General features: G+C 44.2%; 1 protein-coding gene across 1 annotated transcript in view; it reads left to right on the top strand.

Moving 5' to 3' along the window:
- LOC137323529 (contactin-associated protein-like 5) overlaps positions 1-25,342 on the top strand; it is a 930,346-nt gene that overhangs the window by 80,095 nt on the left and 824,909 nt on the right. The gene's annotated exons all lie outside the window — the stretch shown is intronic.

The raw sequence follows: 25,342 nt of genomic DNA, 5'->3' as shown, positions 1-25,342 counted from the left end.
AGGAATCAAGTAATAACTGGATAGGGCGGGAAAGTGAGTTGGAGTCGAAGATCAGCCATGATCTGATTGAATGGCGGAGCAGGCTCGAGCGGCCGTATGGCCTACTCCTGCTCCTATTTCTTATGTTCTTAAAACACGCAGACTCAGTGATATCTTTACATTATAGGGAGAAACGTTTCCTCGGGAGATGCGGTGGATAGGGTACATATTAGAATGGGTTGTCCATGGTCCACAGAAGGAAGTTGCTTAATGGGATGAATGGCCTGTTTGTCATCACATACTTTCTTACAAAGCATTTGCTTTGGATTGTCGGTGGCAAAATTAATATGAGAAACAAAATGAACGTCATAAAATTTATTCTATTTACTCTGTACAGACTTGGGGGGTGAAATTGGGCCGTGTAGCGCCCATTTTGTTGGCGCTACATGGACTCCTAAGTCCTGAAAATGGTGTCTGAGACGTGTGTGCACGCTTCGGACGTCAAGTGCGCAGGATGCCATCTTGGTAAAGGTGGGTACCTAACGAACGCTGGCAGCTTGTAGAGTAGGGAGATTAAGACGTAAATCAGCTAATTTGAAGCAGCCGGCGGCATTTTGGAACTCAACGCCCAGCTGAACAGGACTTAAACGACATGAAGAACCCCCCCACCCCAACCCCCACCAGTGCTATTTAAAGGGATCATGCAAGACTTACAGGTTAGTTACTGGATTAGTTATTCTGGCAGCTGGTGCAATTGTATGTGTTTTTGGAGGTTTCCTAGTCTTGGACAAAGTTGCAATATTCCATAGAGAGTGGTCTGGCTGGTCTTGCAGTACTGTTAGTGGCATTTAAAATAGTGTGCTGACCAAAGCTGTTTCTAGACATGGGTGGCCTGCTAGGGCATTCTCTAGGAATTGAACATGACTGGGAGCAAGCAGAGCAGGTCAAGCTGCTAAAAGAGGGAGGAGGAGGTGGCGCAGGGCACTCAGCAGGACGTCATTTCCAACTAGGGCCTTCAGGGACCATTCTCTTACCTCAACTTCAGCAGCGACCAAAGCATCAGACGGCTGCGAAGCTGGACTCTGCCATGCCCCTTGACATTGTGCGGAGGCTTTTTGGCAGGCTTTCCCGTGCACCAAGCACCCATCAGCCTCCCTTCTGTAGCTTGGCCCATCAAAGTCATCAGCTGATTCCTCTACAGCAGAACTAGTGTGCTACCTCACCCTACGGTGAGCTGCAGTATCCGCTCCCCCCACCGCCCCGGCTCTATCCTAGCCTCTAAGGTACGCAAAGTGTCAGTATCTGAGCTGGTGGCTGCGAGTGTAAGATCGAGTGACGACATGTCTGCGTTACCACTGTCATCTCCCTCTGCCTCCTCTGACTGGGCAGGTTCCAGTTCTTGGGTATCAGAAATGACAAAGGTACACTGATTCAGTTATGGTGTGGGGAGAGGAGAAAGTAAGATGCGAGTGCTGACACCATCTGTGGCACATGAGTCAGAAAAGATTGTGGGCTGAGGAAGAATTAGGAAGCAAGAAGGAGGATTAGGTATGCAAAGACCCTTATCGATACCGCCAGTGGCCATGGCTGCAGCAATGGCCCGCCCAGTGATGGGACAGCACTGTCTCCTCAATGGGGTGAGGACGTGTAAGCGTGCCTGTCCTCCCACATTTCTTTCTTGCTGCCTAGTGTTATATGCCACCTTCTCCTGCAAGAAGGAAGTATGTCAGTGAGTGTCCTTCAAGATGTTTGAGTGATGTGGCTGTCATACTTGAATAGCTGCCAGTGCGTGTGACCTATGAGTTGTTGGTGTGCGGCTTGCAACAGTGGTAATGTGTGAGGGTGAGGTAAAGCATATGATTGGAAGAGTTGCCGACTGATTGAAAGAGTTTATTGGTAGGTGGGTGATGGGGGGTGTCGTGCGTGGTGCAGTTGGTCAGAGACGCCATTGACAGTTGAAGTCACTCACCTTGACCATTCGTGTCAAATCATTGAACTTCTTCCTGCATTGCATCCATGTGCATGGTGCGATGTTCCTGCTATTTATCATGTCTGGAACAGCCTCCCAGTGTATGACTGGAGGGCCTCTTGCCCCCCTACAGATATAGGATGGCCCTCCGTCTGTCCACCTCTTCCACCAAGGCCTCTAGTACACCGTTCGAGAACCATGATGCATGCTTTCTCCCAGGCTATCTATCTTCACTATCTTCCAGCACAGTGGCTGCAGTGTGTACCATCCACAGGATGCACTGCAGCAACTCGCCAAGGCTTCTTCGACAGCACCTCCTAAACCCGCGACCTCTACCATCTCGAAGGACAAGGGCAGCAGGCACATGGGAACAACACCACCTGCACGATCCCCTCCAAGTCACACACCATCCCGACTTGGAAATATATCTCCGTTCCTTCATCGTCACTGGGTCAAAATCCTGGAACTCCCTTCCTAACAGCAATGTGGGAGAACCTTCACCACACGGACTGCAGCGGTTCAAGAAGGCGGCTCACCACCACCTTCTCAAGGGCAATTAGGGATGGGCAATAAATGCCGGCCTCGCCAGCGGCGCCCACATCCCATGAATGAATTTTTTTTTTTAAAGTTACTTCCCGCAGCCACAGTACTCCTCCCCTTTAAGAGGTGCAGGCTTCCTTTAAGTAGTGCTAGCTACTTCCGATATCGGGGCCCCCCCTGGTGCGTGCAGCCAATCATTTAAATCACCAGGCAGCACGAATGTTATGAGCTGCCTGCATCGCTACGACTGGGCATGGGTTAATCGCGCACCGCGACCCCCGCACCCATTTTCGGGGATTATACTATATAGACCCCTTGATGTCCAGCAAAACTGGGTTATTTCTTGCATATTCTGCAAGATCACGAGAAAGCTTAATTCAAAAAAGAAACCTGTAGGAATGTAGGAAAACTGAAATAAATTGGTCCAGTTCAGCATGACTGAGGATAATTATCCCCAATGTTCTTGCAAATGGGGTCCTATGCCAAAAAAACTAAAAACTCTTAAGAAAGAGAACTTCATACTGACTGCACCATTGGGAATCTGAGGTGGACAGTGTTGGACGGAGAAGTCCCATCTCACAGGTTTTTAAGCCAATTTACGGACTCTCACACCACCTGTAACCTTTGCAGCCTGGACTAGACTGTGTTCCGTATTTTTGTCCAATGTGAGAGGTTGCGGTCCCTCTTCCACTATTTGAATGGATTGCTCCTGAACTTCTGGCTCCGTTTCGGTCCCACACTCCCGCTCTTTGGCCACCCAGTGCAGAGGCAAGCGGGCAAGTCGGAGGACCTCCTCGTGGGTCTGCTCCTTGGCCTGGCCAAGGTGTTCATCAACAGGTCCAAGTTGGACGCAGCCCATGGGGGTGGTTGCTCCGACTGCCACAGATGAGCCACAGTCTTGAGAAAAAACTGTAGAAAGGTGGCCTCTTCAGCCTTGCGCGGAGGTATGTAAGATAGATAAATGGTATGGAAAAGGTTAATCTGGAAAATTACTATAAATAGTGACAGTGGGACAAGGGGGTCACAGATTTAAACGAGTAAAGGCCAAATTTCGGACTGATAGCAGGAAACTTTCTTCATGTAAAGAATGATCTACACGTGGAATGGACTCATGAATGTAGCAGTGGAAGTTAAAAACTCTGGAATCATTTAATAAGTAATTGGATCTTAGGACAGCTGGAGCTTCCAGGACTGAGACAGATAGATTTTTGTTAGATCAGGGAATCATGGGATATGAAGCGAAGACGGGAAAATGGAGTTGAGGTGCAGATCTAATTGAATGGCATAGCAGGCCTGAGGGGCTGAATGGCCCACTCCTGTTCCTAATGTTGCTATGTTCCTAGATGCTGCAATGGAGGGATTGAGGGTCATTCTGGATGGATAAGCTCAGTTGGGGCAAATGACCTTCCTCATCTGTAATTATCTTGTAATCTTTTGAAGTCCTAACATAGGGATTGGACCGACAAAATTCTGATTCGCAGGCAAGGCTGCTCCCAACTGAGCCAAGCTGACACAAATGTGTCCAACTCTCTTGCAATGACCAGTGTTTGAGCAAAGAATACTACTGACAGTAACCTCTCCGTCAGGGTGTGATACTTTGCATGAGGGAGAACCAGTACGGGGGTGGGGGGGGGTGAAATAAGAAACAGTATGCTGGAGTGCTTTTATTAGGTATGTGTATATATAGGGCCATGTTGGAGATCTACCGCATGTACTGAGGCCCCGATATTAGCGGGGAGGGCAGTGGGGAGCACGATAGCGCAGGGAAAACCCGGCAAGGTCGGGGACGTGGAGACCCTGCCGATCTTAACGGCAGGGCCTCACTTAAATAATCTCCTACAGACTCCCGCCCACTAGCCTAGCCGGCGGGCGGGAGTGGGAATTTGCCGCAAGCGGGGAACTGTGGGAATAGTCCTCGGCAGTTAGTTGGGGAGGGTCTGGCCGTGATCAGGGATGCTTGCAAGGTCTCCACCAGGTGGAGGCAGTTAAATTCAGGGCCTGAGTGTCTCTGTCTGACACTGCCCCAGTGCTCTTTCATTCTTACATTATTTACTCTTCGATTACAGTCTGTATTTGCCAGCTGTGACAACTGCCTCTGAGCTAAATACAAATTTCTATTCCAAGCCTGGTGCTACTGGGGAAAAAAACATTTAATTGTAGCCCTTGTCGAGACCGAATACTGTCTCTGCCTACAGTCCAGGTAAAAGCTTTCTGGAAGATTTTGACAAGTTGATTGGAGCAAATCAAAATCACAATCAACATTTCGATCTGCATAGAAAGGTTTGGAAGTGTTGAGTAGTTGTCTTTATTCGATATTCTGACTACATCCAATTCAATCACAGTTGTAGTTCAGGACCAAAACTAGCAATACGCACAGATTCAATCCCGCGAATTGATTCAACTGCATTGGACAATCTACGTGAATGTTTTTAAGTGCAGCTGCTAGGCAATGTGTAGTCAGCACAGGTTTTTCAAGGTTACTATCGTTCCAAACACTTTGAATTATATTGTTTTAAATATGGAGAGCTACAGACTGTAGCTGTATCATGATTAGATTCACCCTTGATATTTTTATCTCTCAGCTATAGTTTTTGGCTGATCAAAATGAATGCCCCTTTACCTTGTGAAGTACGTACAGTCGAAGGACTCCTGTGGGAGATGCTCATCTTGGCTATAAGATCCAACTGTGACATCGTCTGTGAATTTTCTCAGATCTAAGTGAAGCTTTACTCTCGAGATTTGTTTTTCCACCAGATTTGCTGCCTCCCTCTCCTCACCTCCACAGGAGATGTTGAGTCCTGACTGTAATATGGCTCTTGAGGACTAGCTGCTTCCTGGCACCTCATCCAAGTGGGTGTTCTTCATGTGTGAGTCTAGGTGACAAGTGCCTGGTAGATTAGTCAACTGTGGGGACATTGCAGCCAAGCCTGATTCTGCCTCCACCCAATATCCACACACATGTACTCGCCAGCAGAGGTCATTCAAACGAGATGAGCTCCATCTAGTTGCTCTCTAGCGCAGAAGCATTGAGGCCCATTGTGGCTCCAGTAGCCTCGCCCCATATGAGATTGGTAATAATGGAGACTGAGGGCTGAACCTGGGACTTTACTGTTTTGTGTACAGTGGCTTTTTCACATTTCAACTTCAATTCTAATTTTTTTTTGTTAGTAAAATCAGAAATCCCTTGGTGAGGTGGGTGGGGGGAAGGTCTACAATTAGAAGTTAGATATCTGTTGTCTGTCAACCATCATCTGTCCATTTGGCTAAAGTGCATTTACCCACAAAGCCAACACCCAGTATACACACATGACTTGATCACTGGCAGCACATAGAATGACATAGAATGTACAGCACAGAAACAGGCCATTCGGCCCAACAAGTCCATGCCCATGTTTATGCTCCCTATGAGCCTCCCCCGACCCTTTTTTCATCTAACCCCATCAACATATCCTTCTATTCCTTTCTCCCTCATTTGTTTAGCTTCCTCTTAAATGCATCTATGCTAGTCCCCTCAATTACTACTTGTGGAGCGAGTTCCACATTCTAACCACTCTCTAGATAAAGAAGTTTGTCCCTGTTGGGTTTATTAGTGACTACCATATTTATGGCCCCGAGTCCTGGTCCCCCTCACGGAGTGTAGGAAAAGTTTTAGTTGTAAGTGTTGATGAGTCACCTAAAAGTGTAAGCAAAATCTGTCTGAACGGAGATTCTGTGATTCAAATCTCATAACAGCGGCCAGAGGTCGAAGTGAACAGCCTATTGTTTAATATGTGCTTCTTCGACAGCACCAACCAAACCTATGACCTCTACCACCTAGAAGGACAAGGGCAGCAGGTTCATTGGAACACCATCACCTGCATGTTCCCCTCCAAGTCACACGCCATCCTGACTTGGAAATATATCGCCTTTCCTTCATCATCGCTGGGTCAAAATCCTGGAACTCCCTACCTAACAGCAGTGTGGGAGAACCTTTACCACAGCATTTCAAGAAGGCGGCTCACCACCACTTTCTTCTCAAGGGCAATTAGGGATGGGCAATAAATGCTGGCCTTGCCAGCGACGACCACATCCCATGAATGAATTTAAATAAAAATTACTCATTGCATTTGAAAGTATGTTATTTGTTTATTTATATCTTTCTATCTATCTTTCCATATTATTTAATTTATAAAATTTACAGCTATAAAACTTGAATGCTCAATTTGCTCTAAGATTTTGAGGCTAAAAATGATTTTATCTATTATCAAGCCAGGCTTACTTCTTAGTTCACACTTCTTCAGCATATTTACCCCATTCTTCTTTGCCTGAGATTTCTCCTTTTGGTTGCCGTCTTAATGAAATCTTTAAACTTGTCAAAACGAAGATCCTGCCATTTGCTGCCGCTGAAGGGAATGAGATTTCAATTATCAAAATAACCTAGAATCTAGTTAAAGCTGATCAACAGCTTCAGAAAAAAATCTACCAACGGAGGAGCGATTAAAATCAGGGATGCGCAAGAGGCGAGAGTTGGTGGAGCGCAGAGATCTCGAAGGGCTGGAGGAGGTTGCAGAGATAGGGAGGGACAAGGCCATGGAGGGATTTGAAAGTGTAGGTCAGCGAACACAGGGGTGAGGGGTGAACGGGTCTTGGTGCGAGTTAGGATACAAGCAGCAGAGTTTTGGATGAGCTCAAGTTTGTGGAGCTCAAAGATCCTGAGGATGATAAATTCTGGACCAATTGCGATGAGCTGTCCTTTTGTACGTCAAGATGTAGTTCATTACTCCACATAGCTGCAGGTGCAATGAAGCAATTAAGAATGAAAGAGTGAGCCTTGTGATAAACTGCTCATTCTTGAGCTCTTTATTCACATTAGATTCCCAGTGCTCAACAAGATCAATATTTCCCCATTTTGCTGACAGAACTAACTTGGGGCTGATCATAAATTTTAGTTCAGCTCACAACCCACTTAAATTCGGAATCCTCTTCATCTATAATCCAGTATTGAGAGTGACAACAATATTTCCCAAAAATGAGAAAAACAAAATCCCTTTCCAATTCACAGTTCATCTGATTAATTTCAGTTTTAGATTTTGTCATGTTTCACTGAGCTAAAGGTCTTTAACTTAGGTGCAAATGCTTAAAATAGATGAATCTGACATGTTTATTCAGTATGAAAGAGAGGGCTTTTCGACAACTCTAACTGCAAAACAAAGCAAAGTTATTTGATCAGCCTCTCAGCCTTGGGATAAAAATCATACTCGCTGTTTCAATATCTTTAGTGACTTCTGTTACAAGAGGAAGCTTGTCATCTAATGGGTCATCCTACTTTGCTAGCATCCATTCGCTCTCTATGGCAATTTTTCTTGTCGCTCTGTTTTATTGATACTGCTGTGGTCAGTGATCCTGCAAGGGTCTTCTTAGCTCAGTTGGTAACACTTGTCTCTGGTTCAGAGGGTTGAGGGTTCAAGCTACACTTCAAAACTTGAGCACATAATCTAGGCTGACACTTCAATATAATACTAATGCATTGTCGCGGGTGCCATTCTTTGGATTACATGTGAAACCATCTGCTCGTTCAGATCATAGAATGATACAGCACAGCAGGTGGCCATTCAGCCCATCATGCCTGTGCCGGCTCTTTGAAAGAGCTATCCAATTAGTCCCACTCCCCTGCACTTTCTCCCCATAGCCTTGCAAACTTTTCCTTTTCATATATATATCAAATTCCCTTTTGAAAGTTACTATTGAATCTGGTTCCACCACCCTTTCAGGCAGTGCATTCCAAATCATACCAACTCGCTGCGTAAAAAGAATTCTCCTCATGTCCTCCCTAATTCTTTTGCCAATTATCTTAAGCCTGTGTCCTTTGGTTACCAACCCACCCATCAGTGGAAACAGCTTCTCTCCATCTACTTGTTCAAAATCCTTCGTAATTTTGAACACCTCTATTAAATCTCCCCTTTAACTTCTCTGCTCTAAGAACAATCCCAACTTCTCTTGTCACTCCAGATAACTGAAGTCCCTCATCCCTGGTGCCATTCTGGTGAAAATGGATGTTAACAATACTATGTGAAGATGAGCATAAAGTTTTTCTGGCTTTTTTATTCATTCATGGGATGTGGGCGTCGCTGGCATTTATTGCCCATCCCTAATTGCCCATGAGAAGGTGGTGGTGAGCCGCCTTCATGAACCGCTGCAGTCCTTGTGGTGAAGGTTCTCCCACGGTGCTGTTAGTAAGGGTTCCAGGATTTTGACCCAGCGACGATGAAGGAACGGCGATTTATTTCCAAGTCGGGATGGTGTGTGACTTGGAGGGGAACGTGCAGGTGGTGTTGTTCCCATATATCTGCTGCTCTTGTCCTTCTAGGTGATAGAGGTCGCGGGTTTGGGAGGTGCTGTCGAAGAAGCCTTACCGAGTTGCTGCAGTGCATCCTGTGGATGGTACACACTGCAGCCACAGTGCGCCGGTGGTGAAGGGAGTGAATGTTTAGGGTGGTGGATGGGGTGCCAATCAAGTGGGCTGCTTTACCTTGGATGGTGTTGAGCTTCTTGAGTGTTGTTGGAGCTGCACTCATCCAGGCAAGTGGAGAGTATTCCATCACACTCCTGACTTGTGCCTTGTAGATGGTGGAAAGGCTTTGGGGAGTCAGGAGGTGAGTCACCCGCCGCAGAATACCTAGCATCTGGCCTGCTCTTGTGGCCACAGTATTTATATGGCTGGTCCAGTTAAGTTTCTAGTCAATGGTGACACCCAGGATGTTGATGGTGGGGGATTCGGCGATGGTAATGCCGTTGAACGTCAAGGGGAGGTGGTAAGACTCTCTCTTGTTGGAGATGGTCATTGCCTGGCACTTTTCTGGCACGAATGTTACTTGCCACTTGTGAGCCCAAGCCTGGATGTTGTCCAGGTCTTGTTGCATGCGGGCGTGGACTGCTTCATTATCTGAGAGGTTGCGAGTGGAACTGAACATTGTGCAATCATCAGCAAACATCCCCATTTCTGACCTTATGATGGAGGAAAAGTCATTGATGAAGCAGCTGAAGATGGTTGGGCCTAGGACACTGCCTTGAGGAACTCCTGCAGCAATGTCCTGGGGCTGAGATGATTGGCCACCAACAACCACTACCATCTTCCTTCGTGCTAGGTATGACACCAGCCACTGAAGAGTTTTCCCCCTGATTCCCATTGACTTCAATTTTACTAGGGCTCCTTGGTGCCACACTCTGTCAAATGCTGCCTTGATGTCAAGGGCAGTCACTCTCACCTCACCTCTGAAATTCAGCTCTTTTGTCTATGTTTGGACCAAGGCTGTAATGAGGTCTGGAGCCGAGTGGTCCTGGCGGAACCCAAACTGAGCATCGGTGAGCAGGTTATTGGTGAGTAAGTGCCGCTTGATAGCACTGTCGACGACACCTTCCATCACTTTGCTGATGATCGAGAGCAGACTGATTGGGTGGTAATTGGCCGGATTGGTTTTGTCCTGCTTTTTGTGGACAGGACATACCTGGGCAATTTTCCACATTGTCGGGTAGATGCCAGTGTTGTAGCTGTACTGGAACAACTTGGCTAGAGGCGCAGCTAGTTCTGGAGCACAAGCCTTCAGCACTACAGCTGGGATGTTGTCAGGGCCCATAGCCTTTGCTGTATCCAGTGCACTCAGCCGTTTCTTGATATCACGTGGAGTGAATCGAATTGGCCGAAGACTGGCTTCCATGATGGTGGTGATATCGGGAGGAGGCCGAGATGGATCATCCACTCGGCACTTCTGGCTGAAGATGGTTGCAAACGCTTCAGCCTTGTCTTTTGCACTCACGTGCTGGACTCCGCCATCATTGAGGATGGGGATGTTTACAGAGCCTCCTCCTCCCGTTAGTTGTTTAATTGTCCGCCACCATTCACGACTGGATATGGCAGGACTGCAGAGCTTTGATCTGATCCGTTGGTTGTGGAATCGCTTAGCTCTGTCTATAGCATGTTGCTTCCGCTGTTTAGCATGCATGTAGTCCTGAGTTGTAGCTTCACCAGGTTGGCACTTCATTTTTGGGTACGTCTGGTGCTGCTCCTGGCATGCTCTTCTGCACTCCTCATTTAACCAGGGTTGATCCCCTGGCTTGTTGGTAATGGTGGAGTGAGGAATACGCCGGGCCATGAGGTTACAGATTGTATAACGCCTCAACCCACACCATCAGAAATAGACCAACTGACCATTCACCTTGTTGGGTGCAAAATTGGCTTCCATGTTTACGTACATAACAACAGTCACTACACTTCTAAAGTGATTCATTGCATGTGAAGTGCACTGGGGTGTACTGAGACATGATAAGGTGCTATTTCAATGCAGTTTTTCTTCTTACGAACATACAACAATGACAGACAGGAAAATACCCATTGGTTCATCCAGCCTGTCCCATACAACTGCGATGCCTTCTGCATCAGAATAGATACACTCTCACCCCACCTGAAAGCCATGTAATCTCCTGGGAGAAAATCCAGATTAAAAACCAAGGCCAATTAGGGGGGGAAAAATCTGGAAAATTCCTCTCCGGCCCCTTCGACAATTGAAGCTAATCCAGGAAACCACTCTGTCCCTGATTAATGTCATACAGTACCTGCTGTTTATACAAGGTGATCTCCACCCCAGCCGGAAACAGGTCCAGGTCCAGCTCTCTCTTGAAGGAACTTGGCGAATCAACATTCACCGCACGAGCTGGCAGTCTGTTCTGGGAAAACATCCACCTCCTCCTAACATCTAACCTAGTTCCGGCCTTATATAATTTGAGATTGTTTCCATTCTTGCTTCTCCTTTGCTCCAAATAAGCTCTCATACATGCTCGTCATCCCCACCGTACCAAAATCAAAATTCAATTAATTTATTCCTCTTCATACTTCACCTGGAGCTCACTTTACCTCCCTCAATCTTCACTTCCTCCATCTTCATTCCCTCCTTCAATCTCACAGGCTTTTAAAACCCAATGCAACTTAATCGGCTGCATATAGCAACACTACAAGTCCTGGCCAGAATGGAGATAATTGGGTAATTCCCCCATCAATCACGCACTGCTGTAAGTGACCGGGATTGGTTTTACGCACATAATTCATATTGTGAAACTATCCTCTACTCACTGCATTTTGCTGGAGAAATAAACCTGCTTTTATCAGGAGACTTTGCTGTAGTTTCGGTCATGAGTTCTGTTTGCTGTAGTTCGTCGAGGTTCTGTTTAAATAGACTTGGTTTGCTGTAAAATAGACTCAGTTTGCTGTAAGTCCTACCATAAATCCTGTCCCGTCTCCAACTCATTGGCTGACACAATTGTGTCAATACTCACTCCGTACTTAATTTATGTCATTGTTCCTCCTAATATTTTGGACTTTGGTGTCCAGCACTGTGGGGCTTGACCCCATTACTTAGCTTTCTCAATTAGATGATGTACAAAGAGGATGAAAAATAATTTGTGCAGCAACTGTGCACAGCAAAAATGGACACTGTGGCAAATAACTGGTACCCAGCATTGAGAAACCACCACTGGGAGAGAAAGGAGAAAAAAAAAAAGCTCACACTCACCTGGAATAAATCAGGTGTTTGTGATTTTACAGTGGAAACATGTTGAAGCTCGTTCGATGCCTTTGATTTCAGAATAATCTCTAGTCTTTGGTTTAATACCTGTACGATTTGCACATCAGCTGGGAGCAGGTTGTATATGGCAATTCTGCATATAAAAGAAGATGGCACTTGTTTGTTTTTACTGAAGAGATTTACCACCAATTGCCTTTATTTTTTTATTTCTTATTATATGGTGTGCAAGCACTAATATTAGCATCAGAAATATTACTTTTAAATATTAAGTAGGAGCTAAATTCCTCTAAATCATTGAAAAAAATGGAGCCTGCTAGTGTATATAATACTTCAAAGAAAACAGCTAAAAGTGGGAATAAATTAGCACATTGATAATTGTAATAATGGTTTATCTAAAATTTCCAGTTGCATTATTTTATCAGCAGGCAATAAGAGTTTCACTGCAGATTGGAAGCCCTTCAAGCTATGGTTGTCGGTGATCTGTGATGTTATCCGCCCTCATGGGAAGAATACTTCTGGTATTTACTATCAAACCAGGATTCGTTTATAGGCAAAATAATAAAAAAAAGCAAGAAGGAGTTGTTCATTTTTAGAAGAAAGTTAATCTTAGATTTCAATTGATTGATATGCTTGTAAAAGGATGCACTAAGAGGCTAGCGGGGAGTAGTATGGTATAAGTAAGGCACAATTCAACTAATTTACCAGCTTGTAATAGATGATCCTCTTTCTCTATTGATTAGACCTTTGGTCACTTTTGTCTGGGCAAATAGGTTGTCTCTGATTGTTTATGCTAGCTGTCTGCTGGTGATTATTTACTGCCCTGCAACATTTTGCTGTCCTTAATTATTGGGAAAGCCAGGTGAAGGATCAAGGTCAATAGCCACGGAGATTGAAAAGAGCAGGAGAGAAGATGAGGTAGATCAAGATATAGTGGTTCGATGACACCAAACTTGGATTTTAAAAGTGAGTAAAATATGAAAAAGTTAAAATGTAATGATTCGTTAAATGCACACAGTGATGAAAGCTGAATCTTTGAACTGACTTGGACTGAATTTGGCAGAAGCAACATGGTTAATTTAAGGGTAAATGCAATATAAATGTTGTTGTTTGAAGTGGGGAGGGAAGGGAGACATAGTATAAAGTGGGTTGTAGCAAAATGCAGATTTCCAATGGACTGTGCTATAGATTGTAAGAAGAAGCAAGGACTGAGAACAGCAAAGAGATTTACAGTCCAGACAAAGAATGGCATCGTTATTAATCCCCTCACCATTGACGGGCAGGAGAGGGTCAGCGGGGATTAAAGAATTAAATATGGGGAATGCGTCTCCATCACGCCACGCACGCGCTCACTGCATTTTTTATGGCAGAGGATATCGGGGTGTCCGAGTGTCTCACCATGGAGAGGCGGGACACCTCATTAGCATATTTAAATCGGGCTCCCACAGTTTGGTTGGGAGCCCGATTTAAAATTCATTGCTACTGGAACAAAAAAAATGTTAATGAGGTCCTGCCATTAAGTTTGGCAGGACTTCTGTGTCCCCAGCCTTGCTGGGTTCTTCTGCCATTTTCGGCCTCCCCATAGTTATCAGGGCCTATGAGTTAGGAGACTTAAAGCAAGATGGTTGCTGTTCATGGAACGAAAGGAATATGGGAGAGCTCAGCGTCACTTTTCTTGCATATGAAGTGCATTTTCTGTAATTGTTTTTAATTTGGGGACATGTACTTTCTTGCTATGAGGTTACACAGTGCTCTTCTTCCCATTTGCCTCCGGCCTGGACATAACCCTCTGAGACTGCGTTGTGAAGGGCAGTTTTGGCCTTTCTAGTCTTCATTCCCAATGCAGAATAAGCTTATGGCATGTGTGATGTGTCGAAATGGTCATCTTTCATGGTTCCAGCTTCTGAGATGTGCAAGCGAAAGGCCCATGTGTGAGATCCTCGACAAAGTTGTGAGGTGGGTTTGTGGCAAAAAGGGGAAGTGGCTGCAGTGAGGGAGGGCTTGGGCCTACACTGACATGTCACCAAGTGCTCTGAAGGGAGAGTCAGCCTCATGGTGAGCATGCCTCTTTGCTAAAGACCCTCAGTTAAGATTTGGATTAAGCAGTTGGAGATGCGTAAGTGTGCTATGTGGCATGACGTAAGTTGCTCTAATTAGGTCTTTCAACTGCTCTGAAATTGGATGGCTGTTGTGTAGCTAATGAGGAAAGTCTTGAGATTTGGGGTGATAGCTGTTGGAAGGCATTATCTAGAGTGTGGGTGTGAAAACACATGCTCATATATCCAGGGCTTGGGTCCTTCCACGATTGGGTTGTAGAGAGGTAAGCAGACACAGCTGAAGCTCTACAACTCCAACTGGTGGCACCACCTTTCAATGATGTCTGATGTGTGTCCATGCCGTGGTCAGGAGGATGATGGTAATGCACTCACACATCTTACGTTGAGTTGTGCTGTTCACCATGTCAATTCTGAGGAGCTTTTGGGACCTGCTGTCCATTTAACGAAGGTCCAAACCTGCTCTTGTCAGTTGTCTGATCAACTAATTTCCTTTTGGTTCAGTTTTAGGCAACAAGCCCCTGGAAAGATATATTGGCCTTGGAAGGCGTTCAGTGCATATTCACCAGAATGATACCAGGTCTTAAAGGGTTAAATTGGGAGACCAAGTTGCATATACATGTCTTGTATTCCCCTTAGCTTAGAGGGTTGAGGGGTGATCTAATCAAGGTGTTTATAATGATAAAGGGATTCAATAGGATAGATGTAGAGAAATTATTTCTTCTGGTGATTCTATTCTATGATTCTTATTCTGAATTCCCCCACCATTGAGAGCATAATAAAATTAGCACTAGGCCATTTAGGAGTGAAATCAGGAAGCATTTTTTCACACAAAAGGTAGTGGAAATCTGGAACTCACTCATCCAAAAAGCTGTGGCTGTTGGGGGTCAATTGATATTTTCAAGACTGAGATCAAATGTGGGATGTGGAACAATGGCGAGTAAATGAAGTTGAGTTACAGATCAGCCATGTTCTGGTTGAATGGCGGAGCAGGCTTGAGGGATTGAATGGCCTACACCTGTTCCTATGTTCTTATTCTCTTGGGAGGGAAATGTAAGGGGTTTCTTTTTTACTGTTTCTCGGGCTTATAATAGGTCAGCCAGTTATGTTTTCCTGAGCTGCCCTGCCCGCAGTGCGGTTGCGAATCGCTTACCCCTTCCTGATTCTGAGCTGAGGACTTATCGAGTGGTAACAAAGACAGACAAACAGACCAGTGGATTGGTACAAGGAAAACCAATGTTTATTAATAAGAAAACTAAAACTACAAGGTAAACAGTATAATACAGAAGATAAAGAAATCGCTATGGATGTAATACAGTCTTACGCTTATCGGGTTGAAAGAAACGGACACATCGAGGGAAAATTCTAAAATCACAAGTTTAGCAATATCCCTTAACCCCCAACCTTACACTTATGCTAGGTTGTCTTGTGGCGGCCAGAAAATTAATGCTCACCGGTGAAACAGATGAAAAGGCCTGGCCTCCTGCTGCGTTTGCGAGGATTTTCTGGATGGCCTTCCTTCTCAAGTCTGAGCTAGTGAGCAGCAGGACCCCGGCCACCAGGCGAAGAGAGCAGCTAGAGAGAGATACTGGGCAGCCCCAGTTATACCCTCTTGGTAACAGGTTTTTTCATACCTTATCAGCTTGCTTCATTGTTTGATTTAAGCACGAAACGTAAGACAAAGGACCCCATCTCTGGCCCATTTACATTAATGGCCATTTCCTGTATCGATCTGTTCGCTAACTGCTTTACCATTGTTCCGAATGTACCTTGATGGTTCACCTTTTGTCCTGCGATCACTTCCTGCTCGAATTTTGATGTGTTGGCCGGCCATGTTGATAGCTTGCCTCAGGGCTAGAATGCAGCTGCATTGTTTAAAGAAACCTGTCTGAGACACGAAGCCTGCCGAGTTGTTGAGAATGCAATTTCAAATCTGCCGGTCCTCGGCCATGTGTCTGACTGCAGCCATTTTGAGAGACCTTGGATTTTTTAAAACAGTCACACCAGGGTTTCTTTAATAACTCCAATAAATCTTCGGGGTGGGGGGGAACATGTGAAATTTTGCGAATCCCTTCAGAAATTGACATGAAAAAAAATCAAAATGTTCTGCCTATCTTCTTAAAAATTAAAACTTGTGCACAATAAAGAATCCCGTCTCTGCCCCTGCCCCTGCCTCAGCTCATCTGCTGCTGAAACCCACATCCATGACTTTGTTACCTCTAGACTGGACTATTCCAATGCTCTCTTGGACGGCCTCCAACCTTGCATCCTCTGTAAACTTGAGCTCATCCAAAACTCTGCTGCCCGTATCCGAACTCGCACCATGCCATCACCCCTGTGCTCGCTGACCGACATTGGCTCCCGGTCCGGCAACGCCTCGATGTTAAAATTCTCATCCTTGTTTTCAAATCCTTCTATGGCCTTGCCCCTTCCTATCCCTGTAACCTCCTCCAGCCCTATAACCGTCTCAGATCTCTGCACTCCTTTGATTCTGGCCTTTTGTGCATCCCCGATTTTAATCATTCCACCATTGGCGGCAGTGCCATCAGTTGCCCAGGCCCTAAGCTCTGGAATTCCCTCCTTAAACCTTTCCGCCTCTCTACTTCTCTCTCCTCCTTTTAAAATGCTCCTTAAAACCCATCTCTTTGATCAAGCTTTTGGTAAATTGTCTTAATATCTCCTTATGTGGCTCGGTGTCAAATATTGTTTGACAACACTCCTGTGAAGCATCTTGGGATGTTTTACTACATTAAAGACGCTATATAAATGCAAGTAGTTGTTGCTGTTGTACCCCCCTTTAAATTTTTTGAAATATATTCTCAAGATGTGGGCAATGCTGCCCGCCCTTAGTTGCCCTGAGAAGATAGTGGACGGAGAAGATATCAGGCTACACCTCTGGTCTGTGCTAAGTTAGCTGATCTCAACCAGAGTGCTAGTGGGACCACCGCAGTCATCACTGGGTGAGGGTGGGAAAACAAATTGATCATGGTTCTCATTTCCTGATCGATATCCAGAGGGACCTCTGTTGAAAAGTGGACATTGGGTGAGGACAGGATTGGGCTCATTTTTGATGACCGCCCCTGTCCTTGAATAGAATGCCAACATTATCCATGAAGAGTGGTCACTTGAGTAATGTGCCTGAGGGCTACCAGCTCACCAACACCCCCCCCCCCCCCCACACTCTGTCTCCCTCCACACCCCCTGGATTATTACTGCAGCATGAATCAGGAGACCAGTGGAGAAAATTTGAAAACCAAAGAATCAGCATTTAGAGTCATGAAGGATGAACTAGTTAACGTGGATTTCCCAGGAACAGCTCATACCAAACTATATATTTTTTTTATTTCCAAAGTGTCACAGCTGTCGTGTATGAAGGGAATACAGATGACAGAGTTTATTTAGATGTTCAAGAACCACTGATAAAACTGCTCCATAAGAGACCAATTACTGGTAAGATAAAGGCCTGTGGTACAGAGAGATGTGGCAAATTGGATAGAGAATTGGTCTGAAAAGAGAAAGCAAAAAGACTATTACAGGGATGCTTCAAGTGGAGTCAGGTAGTTGTAGAACACTGCAGAGATCAGTTGTGGGCCCATAGCTCATTTGCTAATGACCTGCAAGTGGGAATATCAAGTAGGATACCTAAATTTGCAGATAATTCAAAATTGTATGGGAGAGCTAATAGAGTTGAAGAGGCAATTATATTCAGAAGGATTTTATAAAGCTTACTGCTTGAAGGGATGATTGGCAAATGACCTTCAACATGGATGAATATAAAGATTTGCATATTGAATCTGAAAATATTAATTATGACTATAAAATAAGAGGGAATGTGGATAAACCACTCGGAAAAAATAAAGCGCACAAATGGATGTAGAAAAATCATTGAAACCAGCTGATTAGCAATGATATATTGGGGCAGTGTAGTGGTGATTGGAGCAGGATGCTGGTTCATTGGGACAGCATTAGGGATCCTTAGCTTTATAAATCGAGGTATAAAAGTAAAGGAATTTTGTAAACCTTTATAAATTACATGCTAGGCCTCAATGTTCAGAAGGAATTGTGTCCAATTCTGGGCAGCACACTTTAGGAAGGATATCCAGGCCTTAGAGGGTGCAGAGGTGATTTCCCAGAATGGTACCAGGGATGAGGGACTTCAGTTATGTGGAGAGGCTGGAGAAACTGGGATTGTTCTCCTTAGAGCAGAGAAGATTAAGGGGAGATTTAATAGAGGTGTTTAAAATTCTGAGGGGTTTTGATAGAGTAGATAGGGAGAAACTGTTACCACTGGCAGGAGGGTCGGTAACCAGAGGACACAGATTTAAGATAATTGGCAAAAGAACCAGGGGAAATGAGGGAAACATTTTTATTCAGCGAGTTGTTATGATCTGGATTGCACTGCCTGAAAGGGTGGTGGAAGCACATTCAATAGTAACTTTCAAAAGGGAATTAGAATATATACTTGAAAAGGAGAATTTTGCAAGGCTACGAGGAAAGAGCTGAGGGAGTGGGACCAATTCGATAGGTCTTTCAAAGTGCTGGCACAGACACGATGGGCCGAATGGCCTCCTTCTGTGCTGTATGATTCTATGATGGCGGCCCAATACACCGTGCAGCAGATTGTTAGGATCCTCATTTGCTGAGCTTTCAGTCTCTGCAGTACTCTGAGGGGGAAGTGTAGAACAATGGCCCAGCCGAAGACACAAGGAAAATCGGAATGGAGTCACTGCCAGCCACTCAGACATTTTTGAGCAGCTCTCTAAACAGTGACATTGGCAGAGTTTTAGGAGCAGGCTGCCTGAATCATTTCTTAGCTGAATGGGGCAACACAAAAGAAATAAGGATAGTGAACAGTGGTTATTGGTATGCTTTTGCCTACATTCTCCCTACGTGCTACGTTCCAGAGATCAGGAACAATGCTATATGAAATTGAACAGTGAAAGCCAGGCATGTCCCCAATGTAAATGAATCAAATAGACCCTACCCAAATGTATTTATTTTACCAGTGAAGGTTTCCTGCAAGCTTCTGTTTAGGAACATAGGAACAGGAGTAGGCCATTCAGCCCCTCAAGCCTTTTCCGCCATTCAGTCAGATCATGTTAACTCCATCTATCCACCTTGGTGCCATATCCCTTAATTCCATTACTTAACAAAAATCTATCTATCTCAGTTTTGAAATTTTCAATTGACTCTCAGTCTCAACAGCTTTTTGGGGGAGAAAGTTGCAGATTTCCACTACTCTTTGTGTGAAGAAATGCTTCCTGGCATCACCCCTGAATGGCCTGGCTATAATTTTAAGATTGTACCCCTTTGTTCTGGACTTCCCCCATCAGAGGAAATAGTTTTTCTCCAGCTACCCTATCAAATCCTTTAGTCATCTTAAACACCTTAATTAGATCACCCCTTAATCTTCTATACTCAAGGTAATACAAGCCTAGTTTGTGCAACCTGTCCTCATAATTTAAAGCTTTTAGCCCCAGTATCATTCTGCGCTGCACCTCCTCCAAGGCCAATATTTTCTTCCTGAGGTGCGATGCCCAGAAATAAATGCCGTACTCCACATACAGTCTAACAGTTAATCAAGCAAAAGTTTTGAATCTCAAACTTTAAAACCTACATCATTCAAATTTGACTAGTTCCTTTCTATGACCCCACAGTTCCATGCCCCGAGTCCATGGGATATTTCCATTCGCCTGAATCATTTCTATTTACACTTACAATCTTTAATCTCATTCATAACCAAATACTTATTCAGCTCTTTTTTTAAAAGAAGAAATTAACACAGCACTATCATCTTTTGGAGAAAGTCTGTTTTGCACATAGGAACACACATACTAGACAAGACTATTCATCAACCTCGATCCCATCCCTCCATTCAATTATAAGGAATCTTACAACACCAGGTTATAGTCCAACAAATTTATTTTAAAATCACAAGCTTTCGGAGATTATCCCCTTCGTCAGGTGAATGGGATAATCTCCGAAAGCTTGTGATTTTAAAATAAATTTGTTGGACTATAACCTGGTGTTGTAAGATTCCTTACATTTGTCCACCCCAGTCCATCACTGGCATCTCCACATCCATTCAATTAGATCATGGCTGATCTGTCTATTACTCTGTGGGAGATCTTTTCTCCCCTAATTTCTGGTCTTGCTTGCGATTTGTTAATTTTGTACACAAGTCCTGAGCTCACCGTCCAAGTTAAGTAACCTGTTTCCTTGCCTCCTAGCATTTTAGAGATCCAGGTCAGGTCATCTCTATCTTTTTTAAATTAAACTAAGTTCATATCTGTGAATCTGTTTTCACAACTTAGAATCAAACTTATTTTTAGATGCCTAGAGTTCAGCGCCACTGGGTACAGTCATTGAATTAATGATAGTTTAGTAAATACAGTATTTGTTTCAAGGATTAATAACGTGCAAGCTCAGAATCAGAAACAGGATGACAAACATAGGCTAGCACATAATGTAATGGATATGACAGGAGTAGAGTACAATGATTGATCCAATGACTGGGATCAAAGAGGATTGTACGAGATGGGATTTATGTCTTTGATGTTATCTTCATCTCATAATGTTCTTGTGAAACCTGTTATTGAAAAGTAACCCCTTATTTTAGTGGGGACTTTGGAAAAGATGTATTTTTATTATTAAACAGAAAATTCTGGAAATACATAGTGGATCTCTCACCATCTGAAGAGAGTCAAGACAAGGAAGGTCAGAGGCAGGCCCTTTGTCTTGATCGACACGCAAAAGACTAACCCGATGGACCTGTTGTGTATTTCCATTATTTTCTCTCTTATTCCTTTCAGAGGCATTTTTAGGTACAGTAGTGTGTGTAGTGGTTATGGTGTTCAACTAACAAACCCGGGACTCCCAAGTTCAAATCCCGTGAGTTGAAATTGAATTTAAATCTGGTTATTTGTGGGCTAGCACCAGAATGAATGACCAGGAAAGATTGTCGTAAAAACCCAACTGGTTTATAATGTCTTGTGTGCAATATCCCACAACAGTAATGAGATATGACCAGTTAATGCGATTTTTTTTTGATGGTTTTGTTTGAGGGAAGAATGTTGGTCCAAATATAAGAAAAACTGCCCACTCTTCTGTGAACGGTGCCATCTTCAACATCCATTCAAATCACAGGGACAGACATACAAAGATAGTTTAACATCCCATCTGTACCATGTAGAACCAAGAATATTGGCATTATAGTATTGTTATAATTAACATGCAACCAATACTTTAATTTTACAAGGTAGTACAAGGCAGAAAAGATTTACTAGAATGATTCCAGGGATGAGGGACTTCAGTTACGTGGATAGACTGGAGAAGCTGGGGTTGTTCTCTTTGGAACAGAGAAAGTTGAGCGGAGATTTGATGGAGGTATTCAAAATCATGAAGGGTCTAGATAGAATAGATAGAGAGAAACTGTTCCCATTGGCGGAAGGGTCAAGAACCAGAGGACATAGATTTAAGGTGATTGGCAAAAGAACCAAAGGTGACATGAGGAAAAACTTCTTTATGCAGCGAGTGGTTAGGATCTGGAATGCATTGCCAGGGTGGATGCAGATTCAATTGTGGGTTTCAAAAGGGAACTGGATAAGTACTTGAAAGGAAAAAATTTGCAGGACCACAGGGATAGTGTAGGGGAGTGGGGTTAGCTGGATCGCTCTTGATTAGAGCCGGCACGGACTTGATGGGCCGAATGGCCTCCTTCCATGCTGAAACCTTTCTATGATTCTATGATTCCACAATCTAGAGTTTGGAGAATTTGTACTTTATGATAAAGAGGAGGTACTTAAAAGATTGGCAGTACTCAAAGTAGAAAAGTCACCCGGTCCAGATGGGATGCATCCTGGGCTACTGAGGGAAGTAAGGGTGGAAATTGTGGAGGCTCTGGCCACAATCTTCCATTCCTCTTTAGATACGGGGGTGATGCCAGAGGACTGGAGGATTGCCAATGTTACATTCCTGTTCAAAAAAAGGGAGAGGGATAAACCCGGCAATTGCAGGCCAGTCAGGTTAACGTTGGTGGGAAAACTTTGAGACAATAATCCGGGACAAAATAAATTGGCATTTGGAAAAGCATGGGCTAATAAATTAAAGTCAGCATGGATTTGTTAAAGGAAAATCGTGTTTGACTAACTTGATTGAGTTCTTTGATGAAGTAACGGAGAGGGTTGATGAGGGTAGTGTGGTTTATGTTGTGTAAATGGACTTTCAAAAGGCATTTGATAAAGTACCACATAATAAACGTGTTAGCAAAATTAAAGCCCATGGGATTAAAGGGACAGGGACAGCATGGATACAAAATTGGCTAGAGGACAGAAAGCAGAGAGCGGTGGTGAACGGTTGTTTTTCAGACTGGAGGGAAGTATACAGTGGTGTTCCGCAAGGGTCGGTATTAGGATCGCTGCTCTTCTTGATACATACTAATGACCTGGACTTGGGTATAGAGGGTACAATTTCAAAGTTTGCAGATGACACGAAACTCGGAAATGTGGAGGATAGTAAACAATGTGGAGGATAGCAATAGACTTCAGGAGAACATAGACAGACTGGTGAAATAGGCAGACATATGGCAAATGAAATTTAACACAGAGAAGTGTGAAGTGATGCAGTTTGGTAGGAAGAATGAGAAGAGGCAATGTAAACTGAATGGTACAATTTTAAAGGGGGTACAGGAACAGAGAGACCTGCGGGGTGTATGTATCTTTGAAGGTGGCAGGACAAGTTGAGAAGGCTGTTTTTAAAAAAAAATAGCATATGGGATCCTGGGCTTTATTAATAGAGGCATAGCATACAAAAGCAAGGAAGTTATGCTAAATCTTTATAAAACACTAGTTAGGCCTTAGCTGGAGTATTGTGTTCAATTCTGGGCACCTCACTTTAGGAAGGATGTCAAGGCCTTTGAGAGATTGCAGAAGAGATTTACTAGACTGGTACCAGAGATGAGAGACTGGAGAAGCTGTGGTTGTTCTGCTCAGAACAAAGAAGGTTACAGGGAGATTTGATAGAGGTGTTCAAAATCATGAACATTTTTGACAGTAAATAAGGAGAAACTGTTTCCAGTGGCAGAAGTGTCGGTAACCAGAGGACACAGATTTACGATGATCAACAAAAGACCCAGAGGCGAACATGAGGAAACATCTTTTTTATGCAATGAGTTGTAATGATCTGGAATGCACTGCCTGAAAGGGTGGTGGAAGCAGATTCAATAGTAACTTTCAAAAACGAATTTGGATAAATACTTGAAGGGAAAAAATTTACAGGGCTATGAGGAAAGAGCAAGGGAATGGGACTAATTCGATAGCTCTTTCAAAGAGCCGACACAGGCACGATGGGTCGAATGGCCTCCTCCTGTGCTGTACCTACTATGATACTATGATGATTGTAATGATGTTAAGTTGTAATTTGAACAATCGGGACATTGATCACCAACAACTTCAATTTCTCTCCGAAAAGGAAGCAGGTGATGGACTGAATGAGCGAGCGCGAAGCATTTGAAGCACTTTGTTCTCCTCACAAAGTTCCTTGCCAGGGGTCAATGGAAACACTAAAGCTGTGCAGCCATCCTCAATGGAGAAAACAACTATCAAAAGAAAAACATCAAACACATTTATAGGGACCTTACCAGAGAGAACAAAGTCCTGTGTCATTGTGCTTTGCTTTCTTTGATTAAAATGGCCATGCTACAACTTGGAGGGTTGTATAAAAGGTGGGAACCTGAAACTCTTTGACTGCTAACGTGATGCTCGGTGCCTGTAATGCTGATGCTCATAAGGTGCAGGCGACTCCTATTATTGGGCACTGAGGCGAGAGAACTGCTGTGTGCCCATTGCGCAGAGCACAGTGTAACGTGGAGAAGAAGTGCCTATGTCACTGAGGACCTGAAAACATGGCCATCGTTTGCCTCATTAAGTCAACAACAAAATTGTTTGAGAATATGGTTCACAATGTGGTCTCAATAACCGATCAGAGCTCAGTGCCCCGTCTTCTGATCTCATAGGTTCCCATGACACGGAGATCCCAGAAGCAATGTGCTCCCAGTCCCAGTGTTTCACAGCATTCAGGCCTGCAGCAGGAATCAACAGCACGGGCGAATCAACAGCATGGGCACATCAACTTCAGGAGCTGCGATGCACTGGCTGGAGATTGAGAACATTGATATTGCAGGGATTCAACAACCTCAGTGTGACAGGAACATAGGAACAGGAGTAGGCCATTCAGCCCCTGGAGCCTGTTCCGCCATTCAATTAGACCATGGCTGATCTGTATCTTAACTCCATTTACCCGCCTTGGTTCCGTATCCTTTAATACCCTTGCCTAACTTAAATCTATCAATGTCGGTTTTGAAGTTTTCAATTGACCCCCAGCCTCAACAGCTTTTTGGAGGAAAGAGTCCCAGATTTCCACAACCCTTTGTGCGAAGAAGTGCTTCATGACTTCACCCCTGAACGGCCTAGCTCTAATTTTAAGGTTATGCCCCCTTGTTCTGGGCTCCCCCACTGACAGGCAACAATAATTTTATCTGGACTGGACTCCATGCCTCTTCCTCCTCCAAAACCAGCAGATAGAAAGAGGCCAACCATTAGGATACCCGTAAGGTTTAAGGCAATGTTCAATTACAGTTCCATAGGATAACACCCACAAATAATAGGGTTGCAGCTTTAAATGAATGGCGGAACAGGCTTCAGGGACTGAATGGCCTGCTGTTCCTATGTTCTTGGGGCAGTGGATGATTGGCCAATTTCAGCCATGTTCTTTAAAGGGGAGTCTGCATGATACCTGCATCAAGTAGCTGCATGTTGACCCTGTGGTTCTATTGTTTATTTCATGGTGTTTTAGGTCTAACAACTGCGACCATTCATAGGAAGATATACGATCTTCACAAGAAGATATATGTTACAATGCTGCCAATAAGACACCACTTCAAATAGCTTACTTGGCAAGATATTTGTTTCAATGCAGGCCACCTTCTGTTTGAATAAGTCAGTGGGTGGGTTGAGGAAAAAAGATTAAAACACAAAGCATGGTACTAGTCCCAGTGTTGGGGATAAGCCTGCAATGATTTCCTTTCTCACTCCTATGATTGCCTCCAGGCTCGTCTGCAAATGTTGTCTTTTGGTAAGGCACCACCTGGCCCCTTTCACTGAATTACCAGTGAAAGTATTCAGATAAATTAAACATTTTTACTTAACTGGGTCTCTCCTGGCGCCGGCCTCCCCAGGTGCAACTGTGTGACA

The sequence above is a fragment of the Heptranchias perlo genome, chromosome 7, assembly GCF_035084215.1.
Source record: "Heptranchias perlo isolate sHepPer1 chromosome 7, sHepPer1.hap1, whole genome shotgun sequence".
In the NCBI taxonomy this organism is placed as follows: domain Eukaryota; kingdom Metazoa; phylum Chordata; class Chondrichthyes; order Hexanchiformes; family Hexanchidae; genus Heptranchias; species Heptranchias perlo.
The sequence above is the reverse complement of the archived record's forward strand: the minus strand, read 5'-3'. Positions and strand labels throughout refer to the sequence as shown.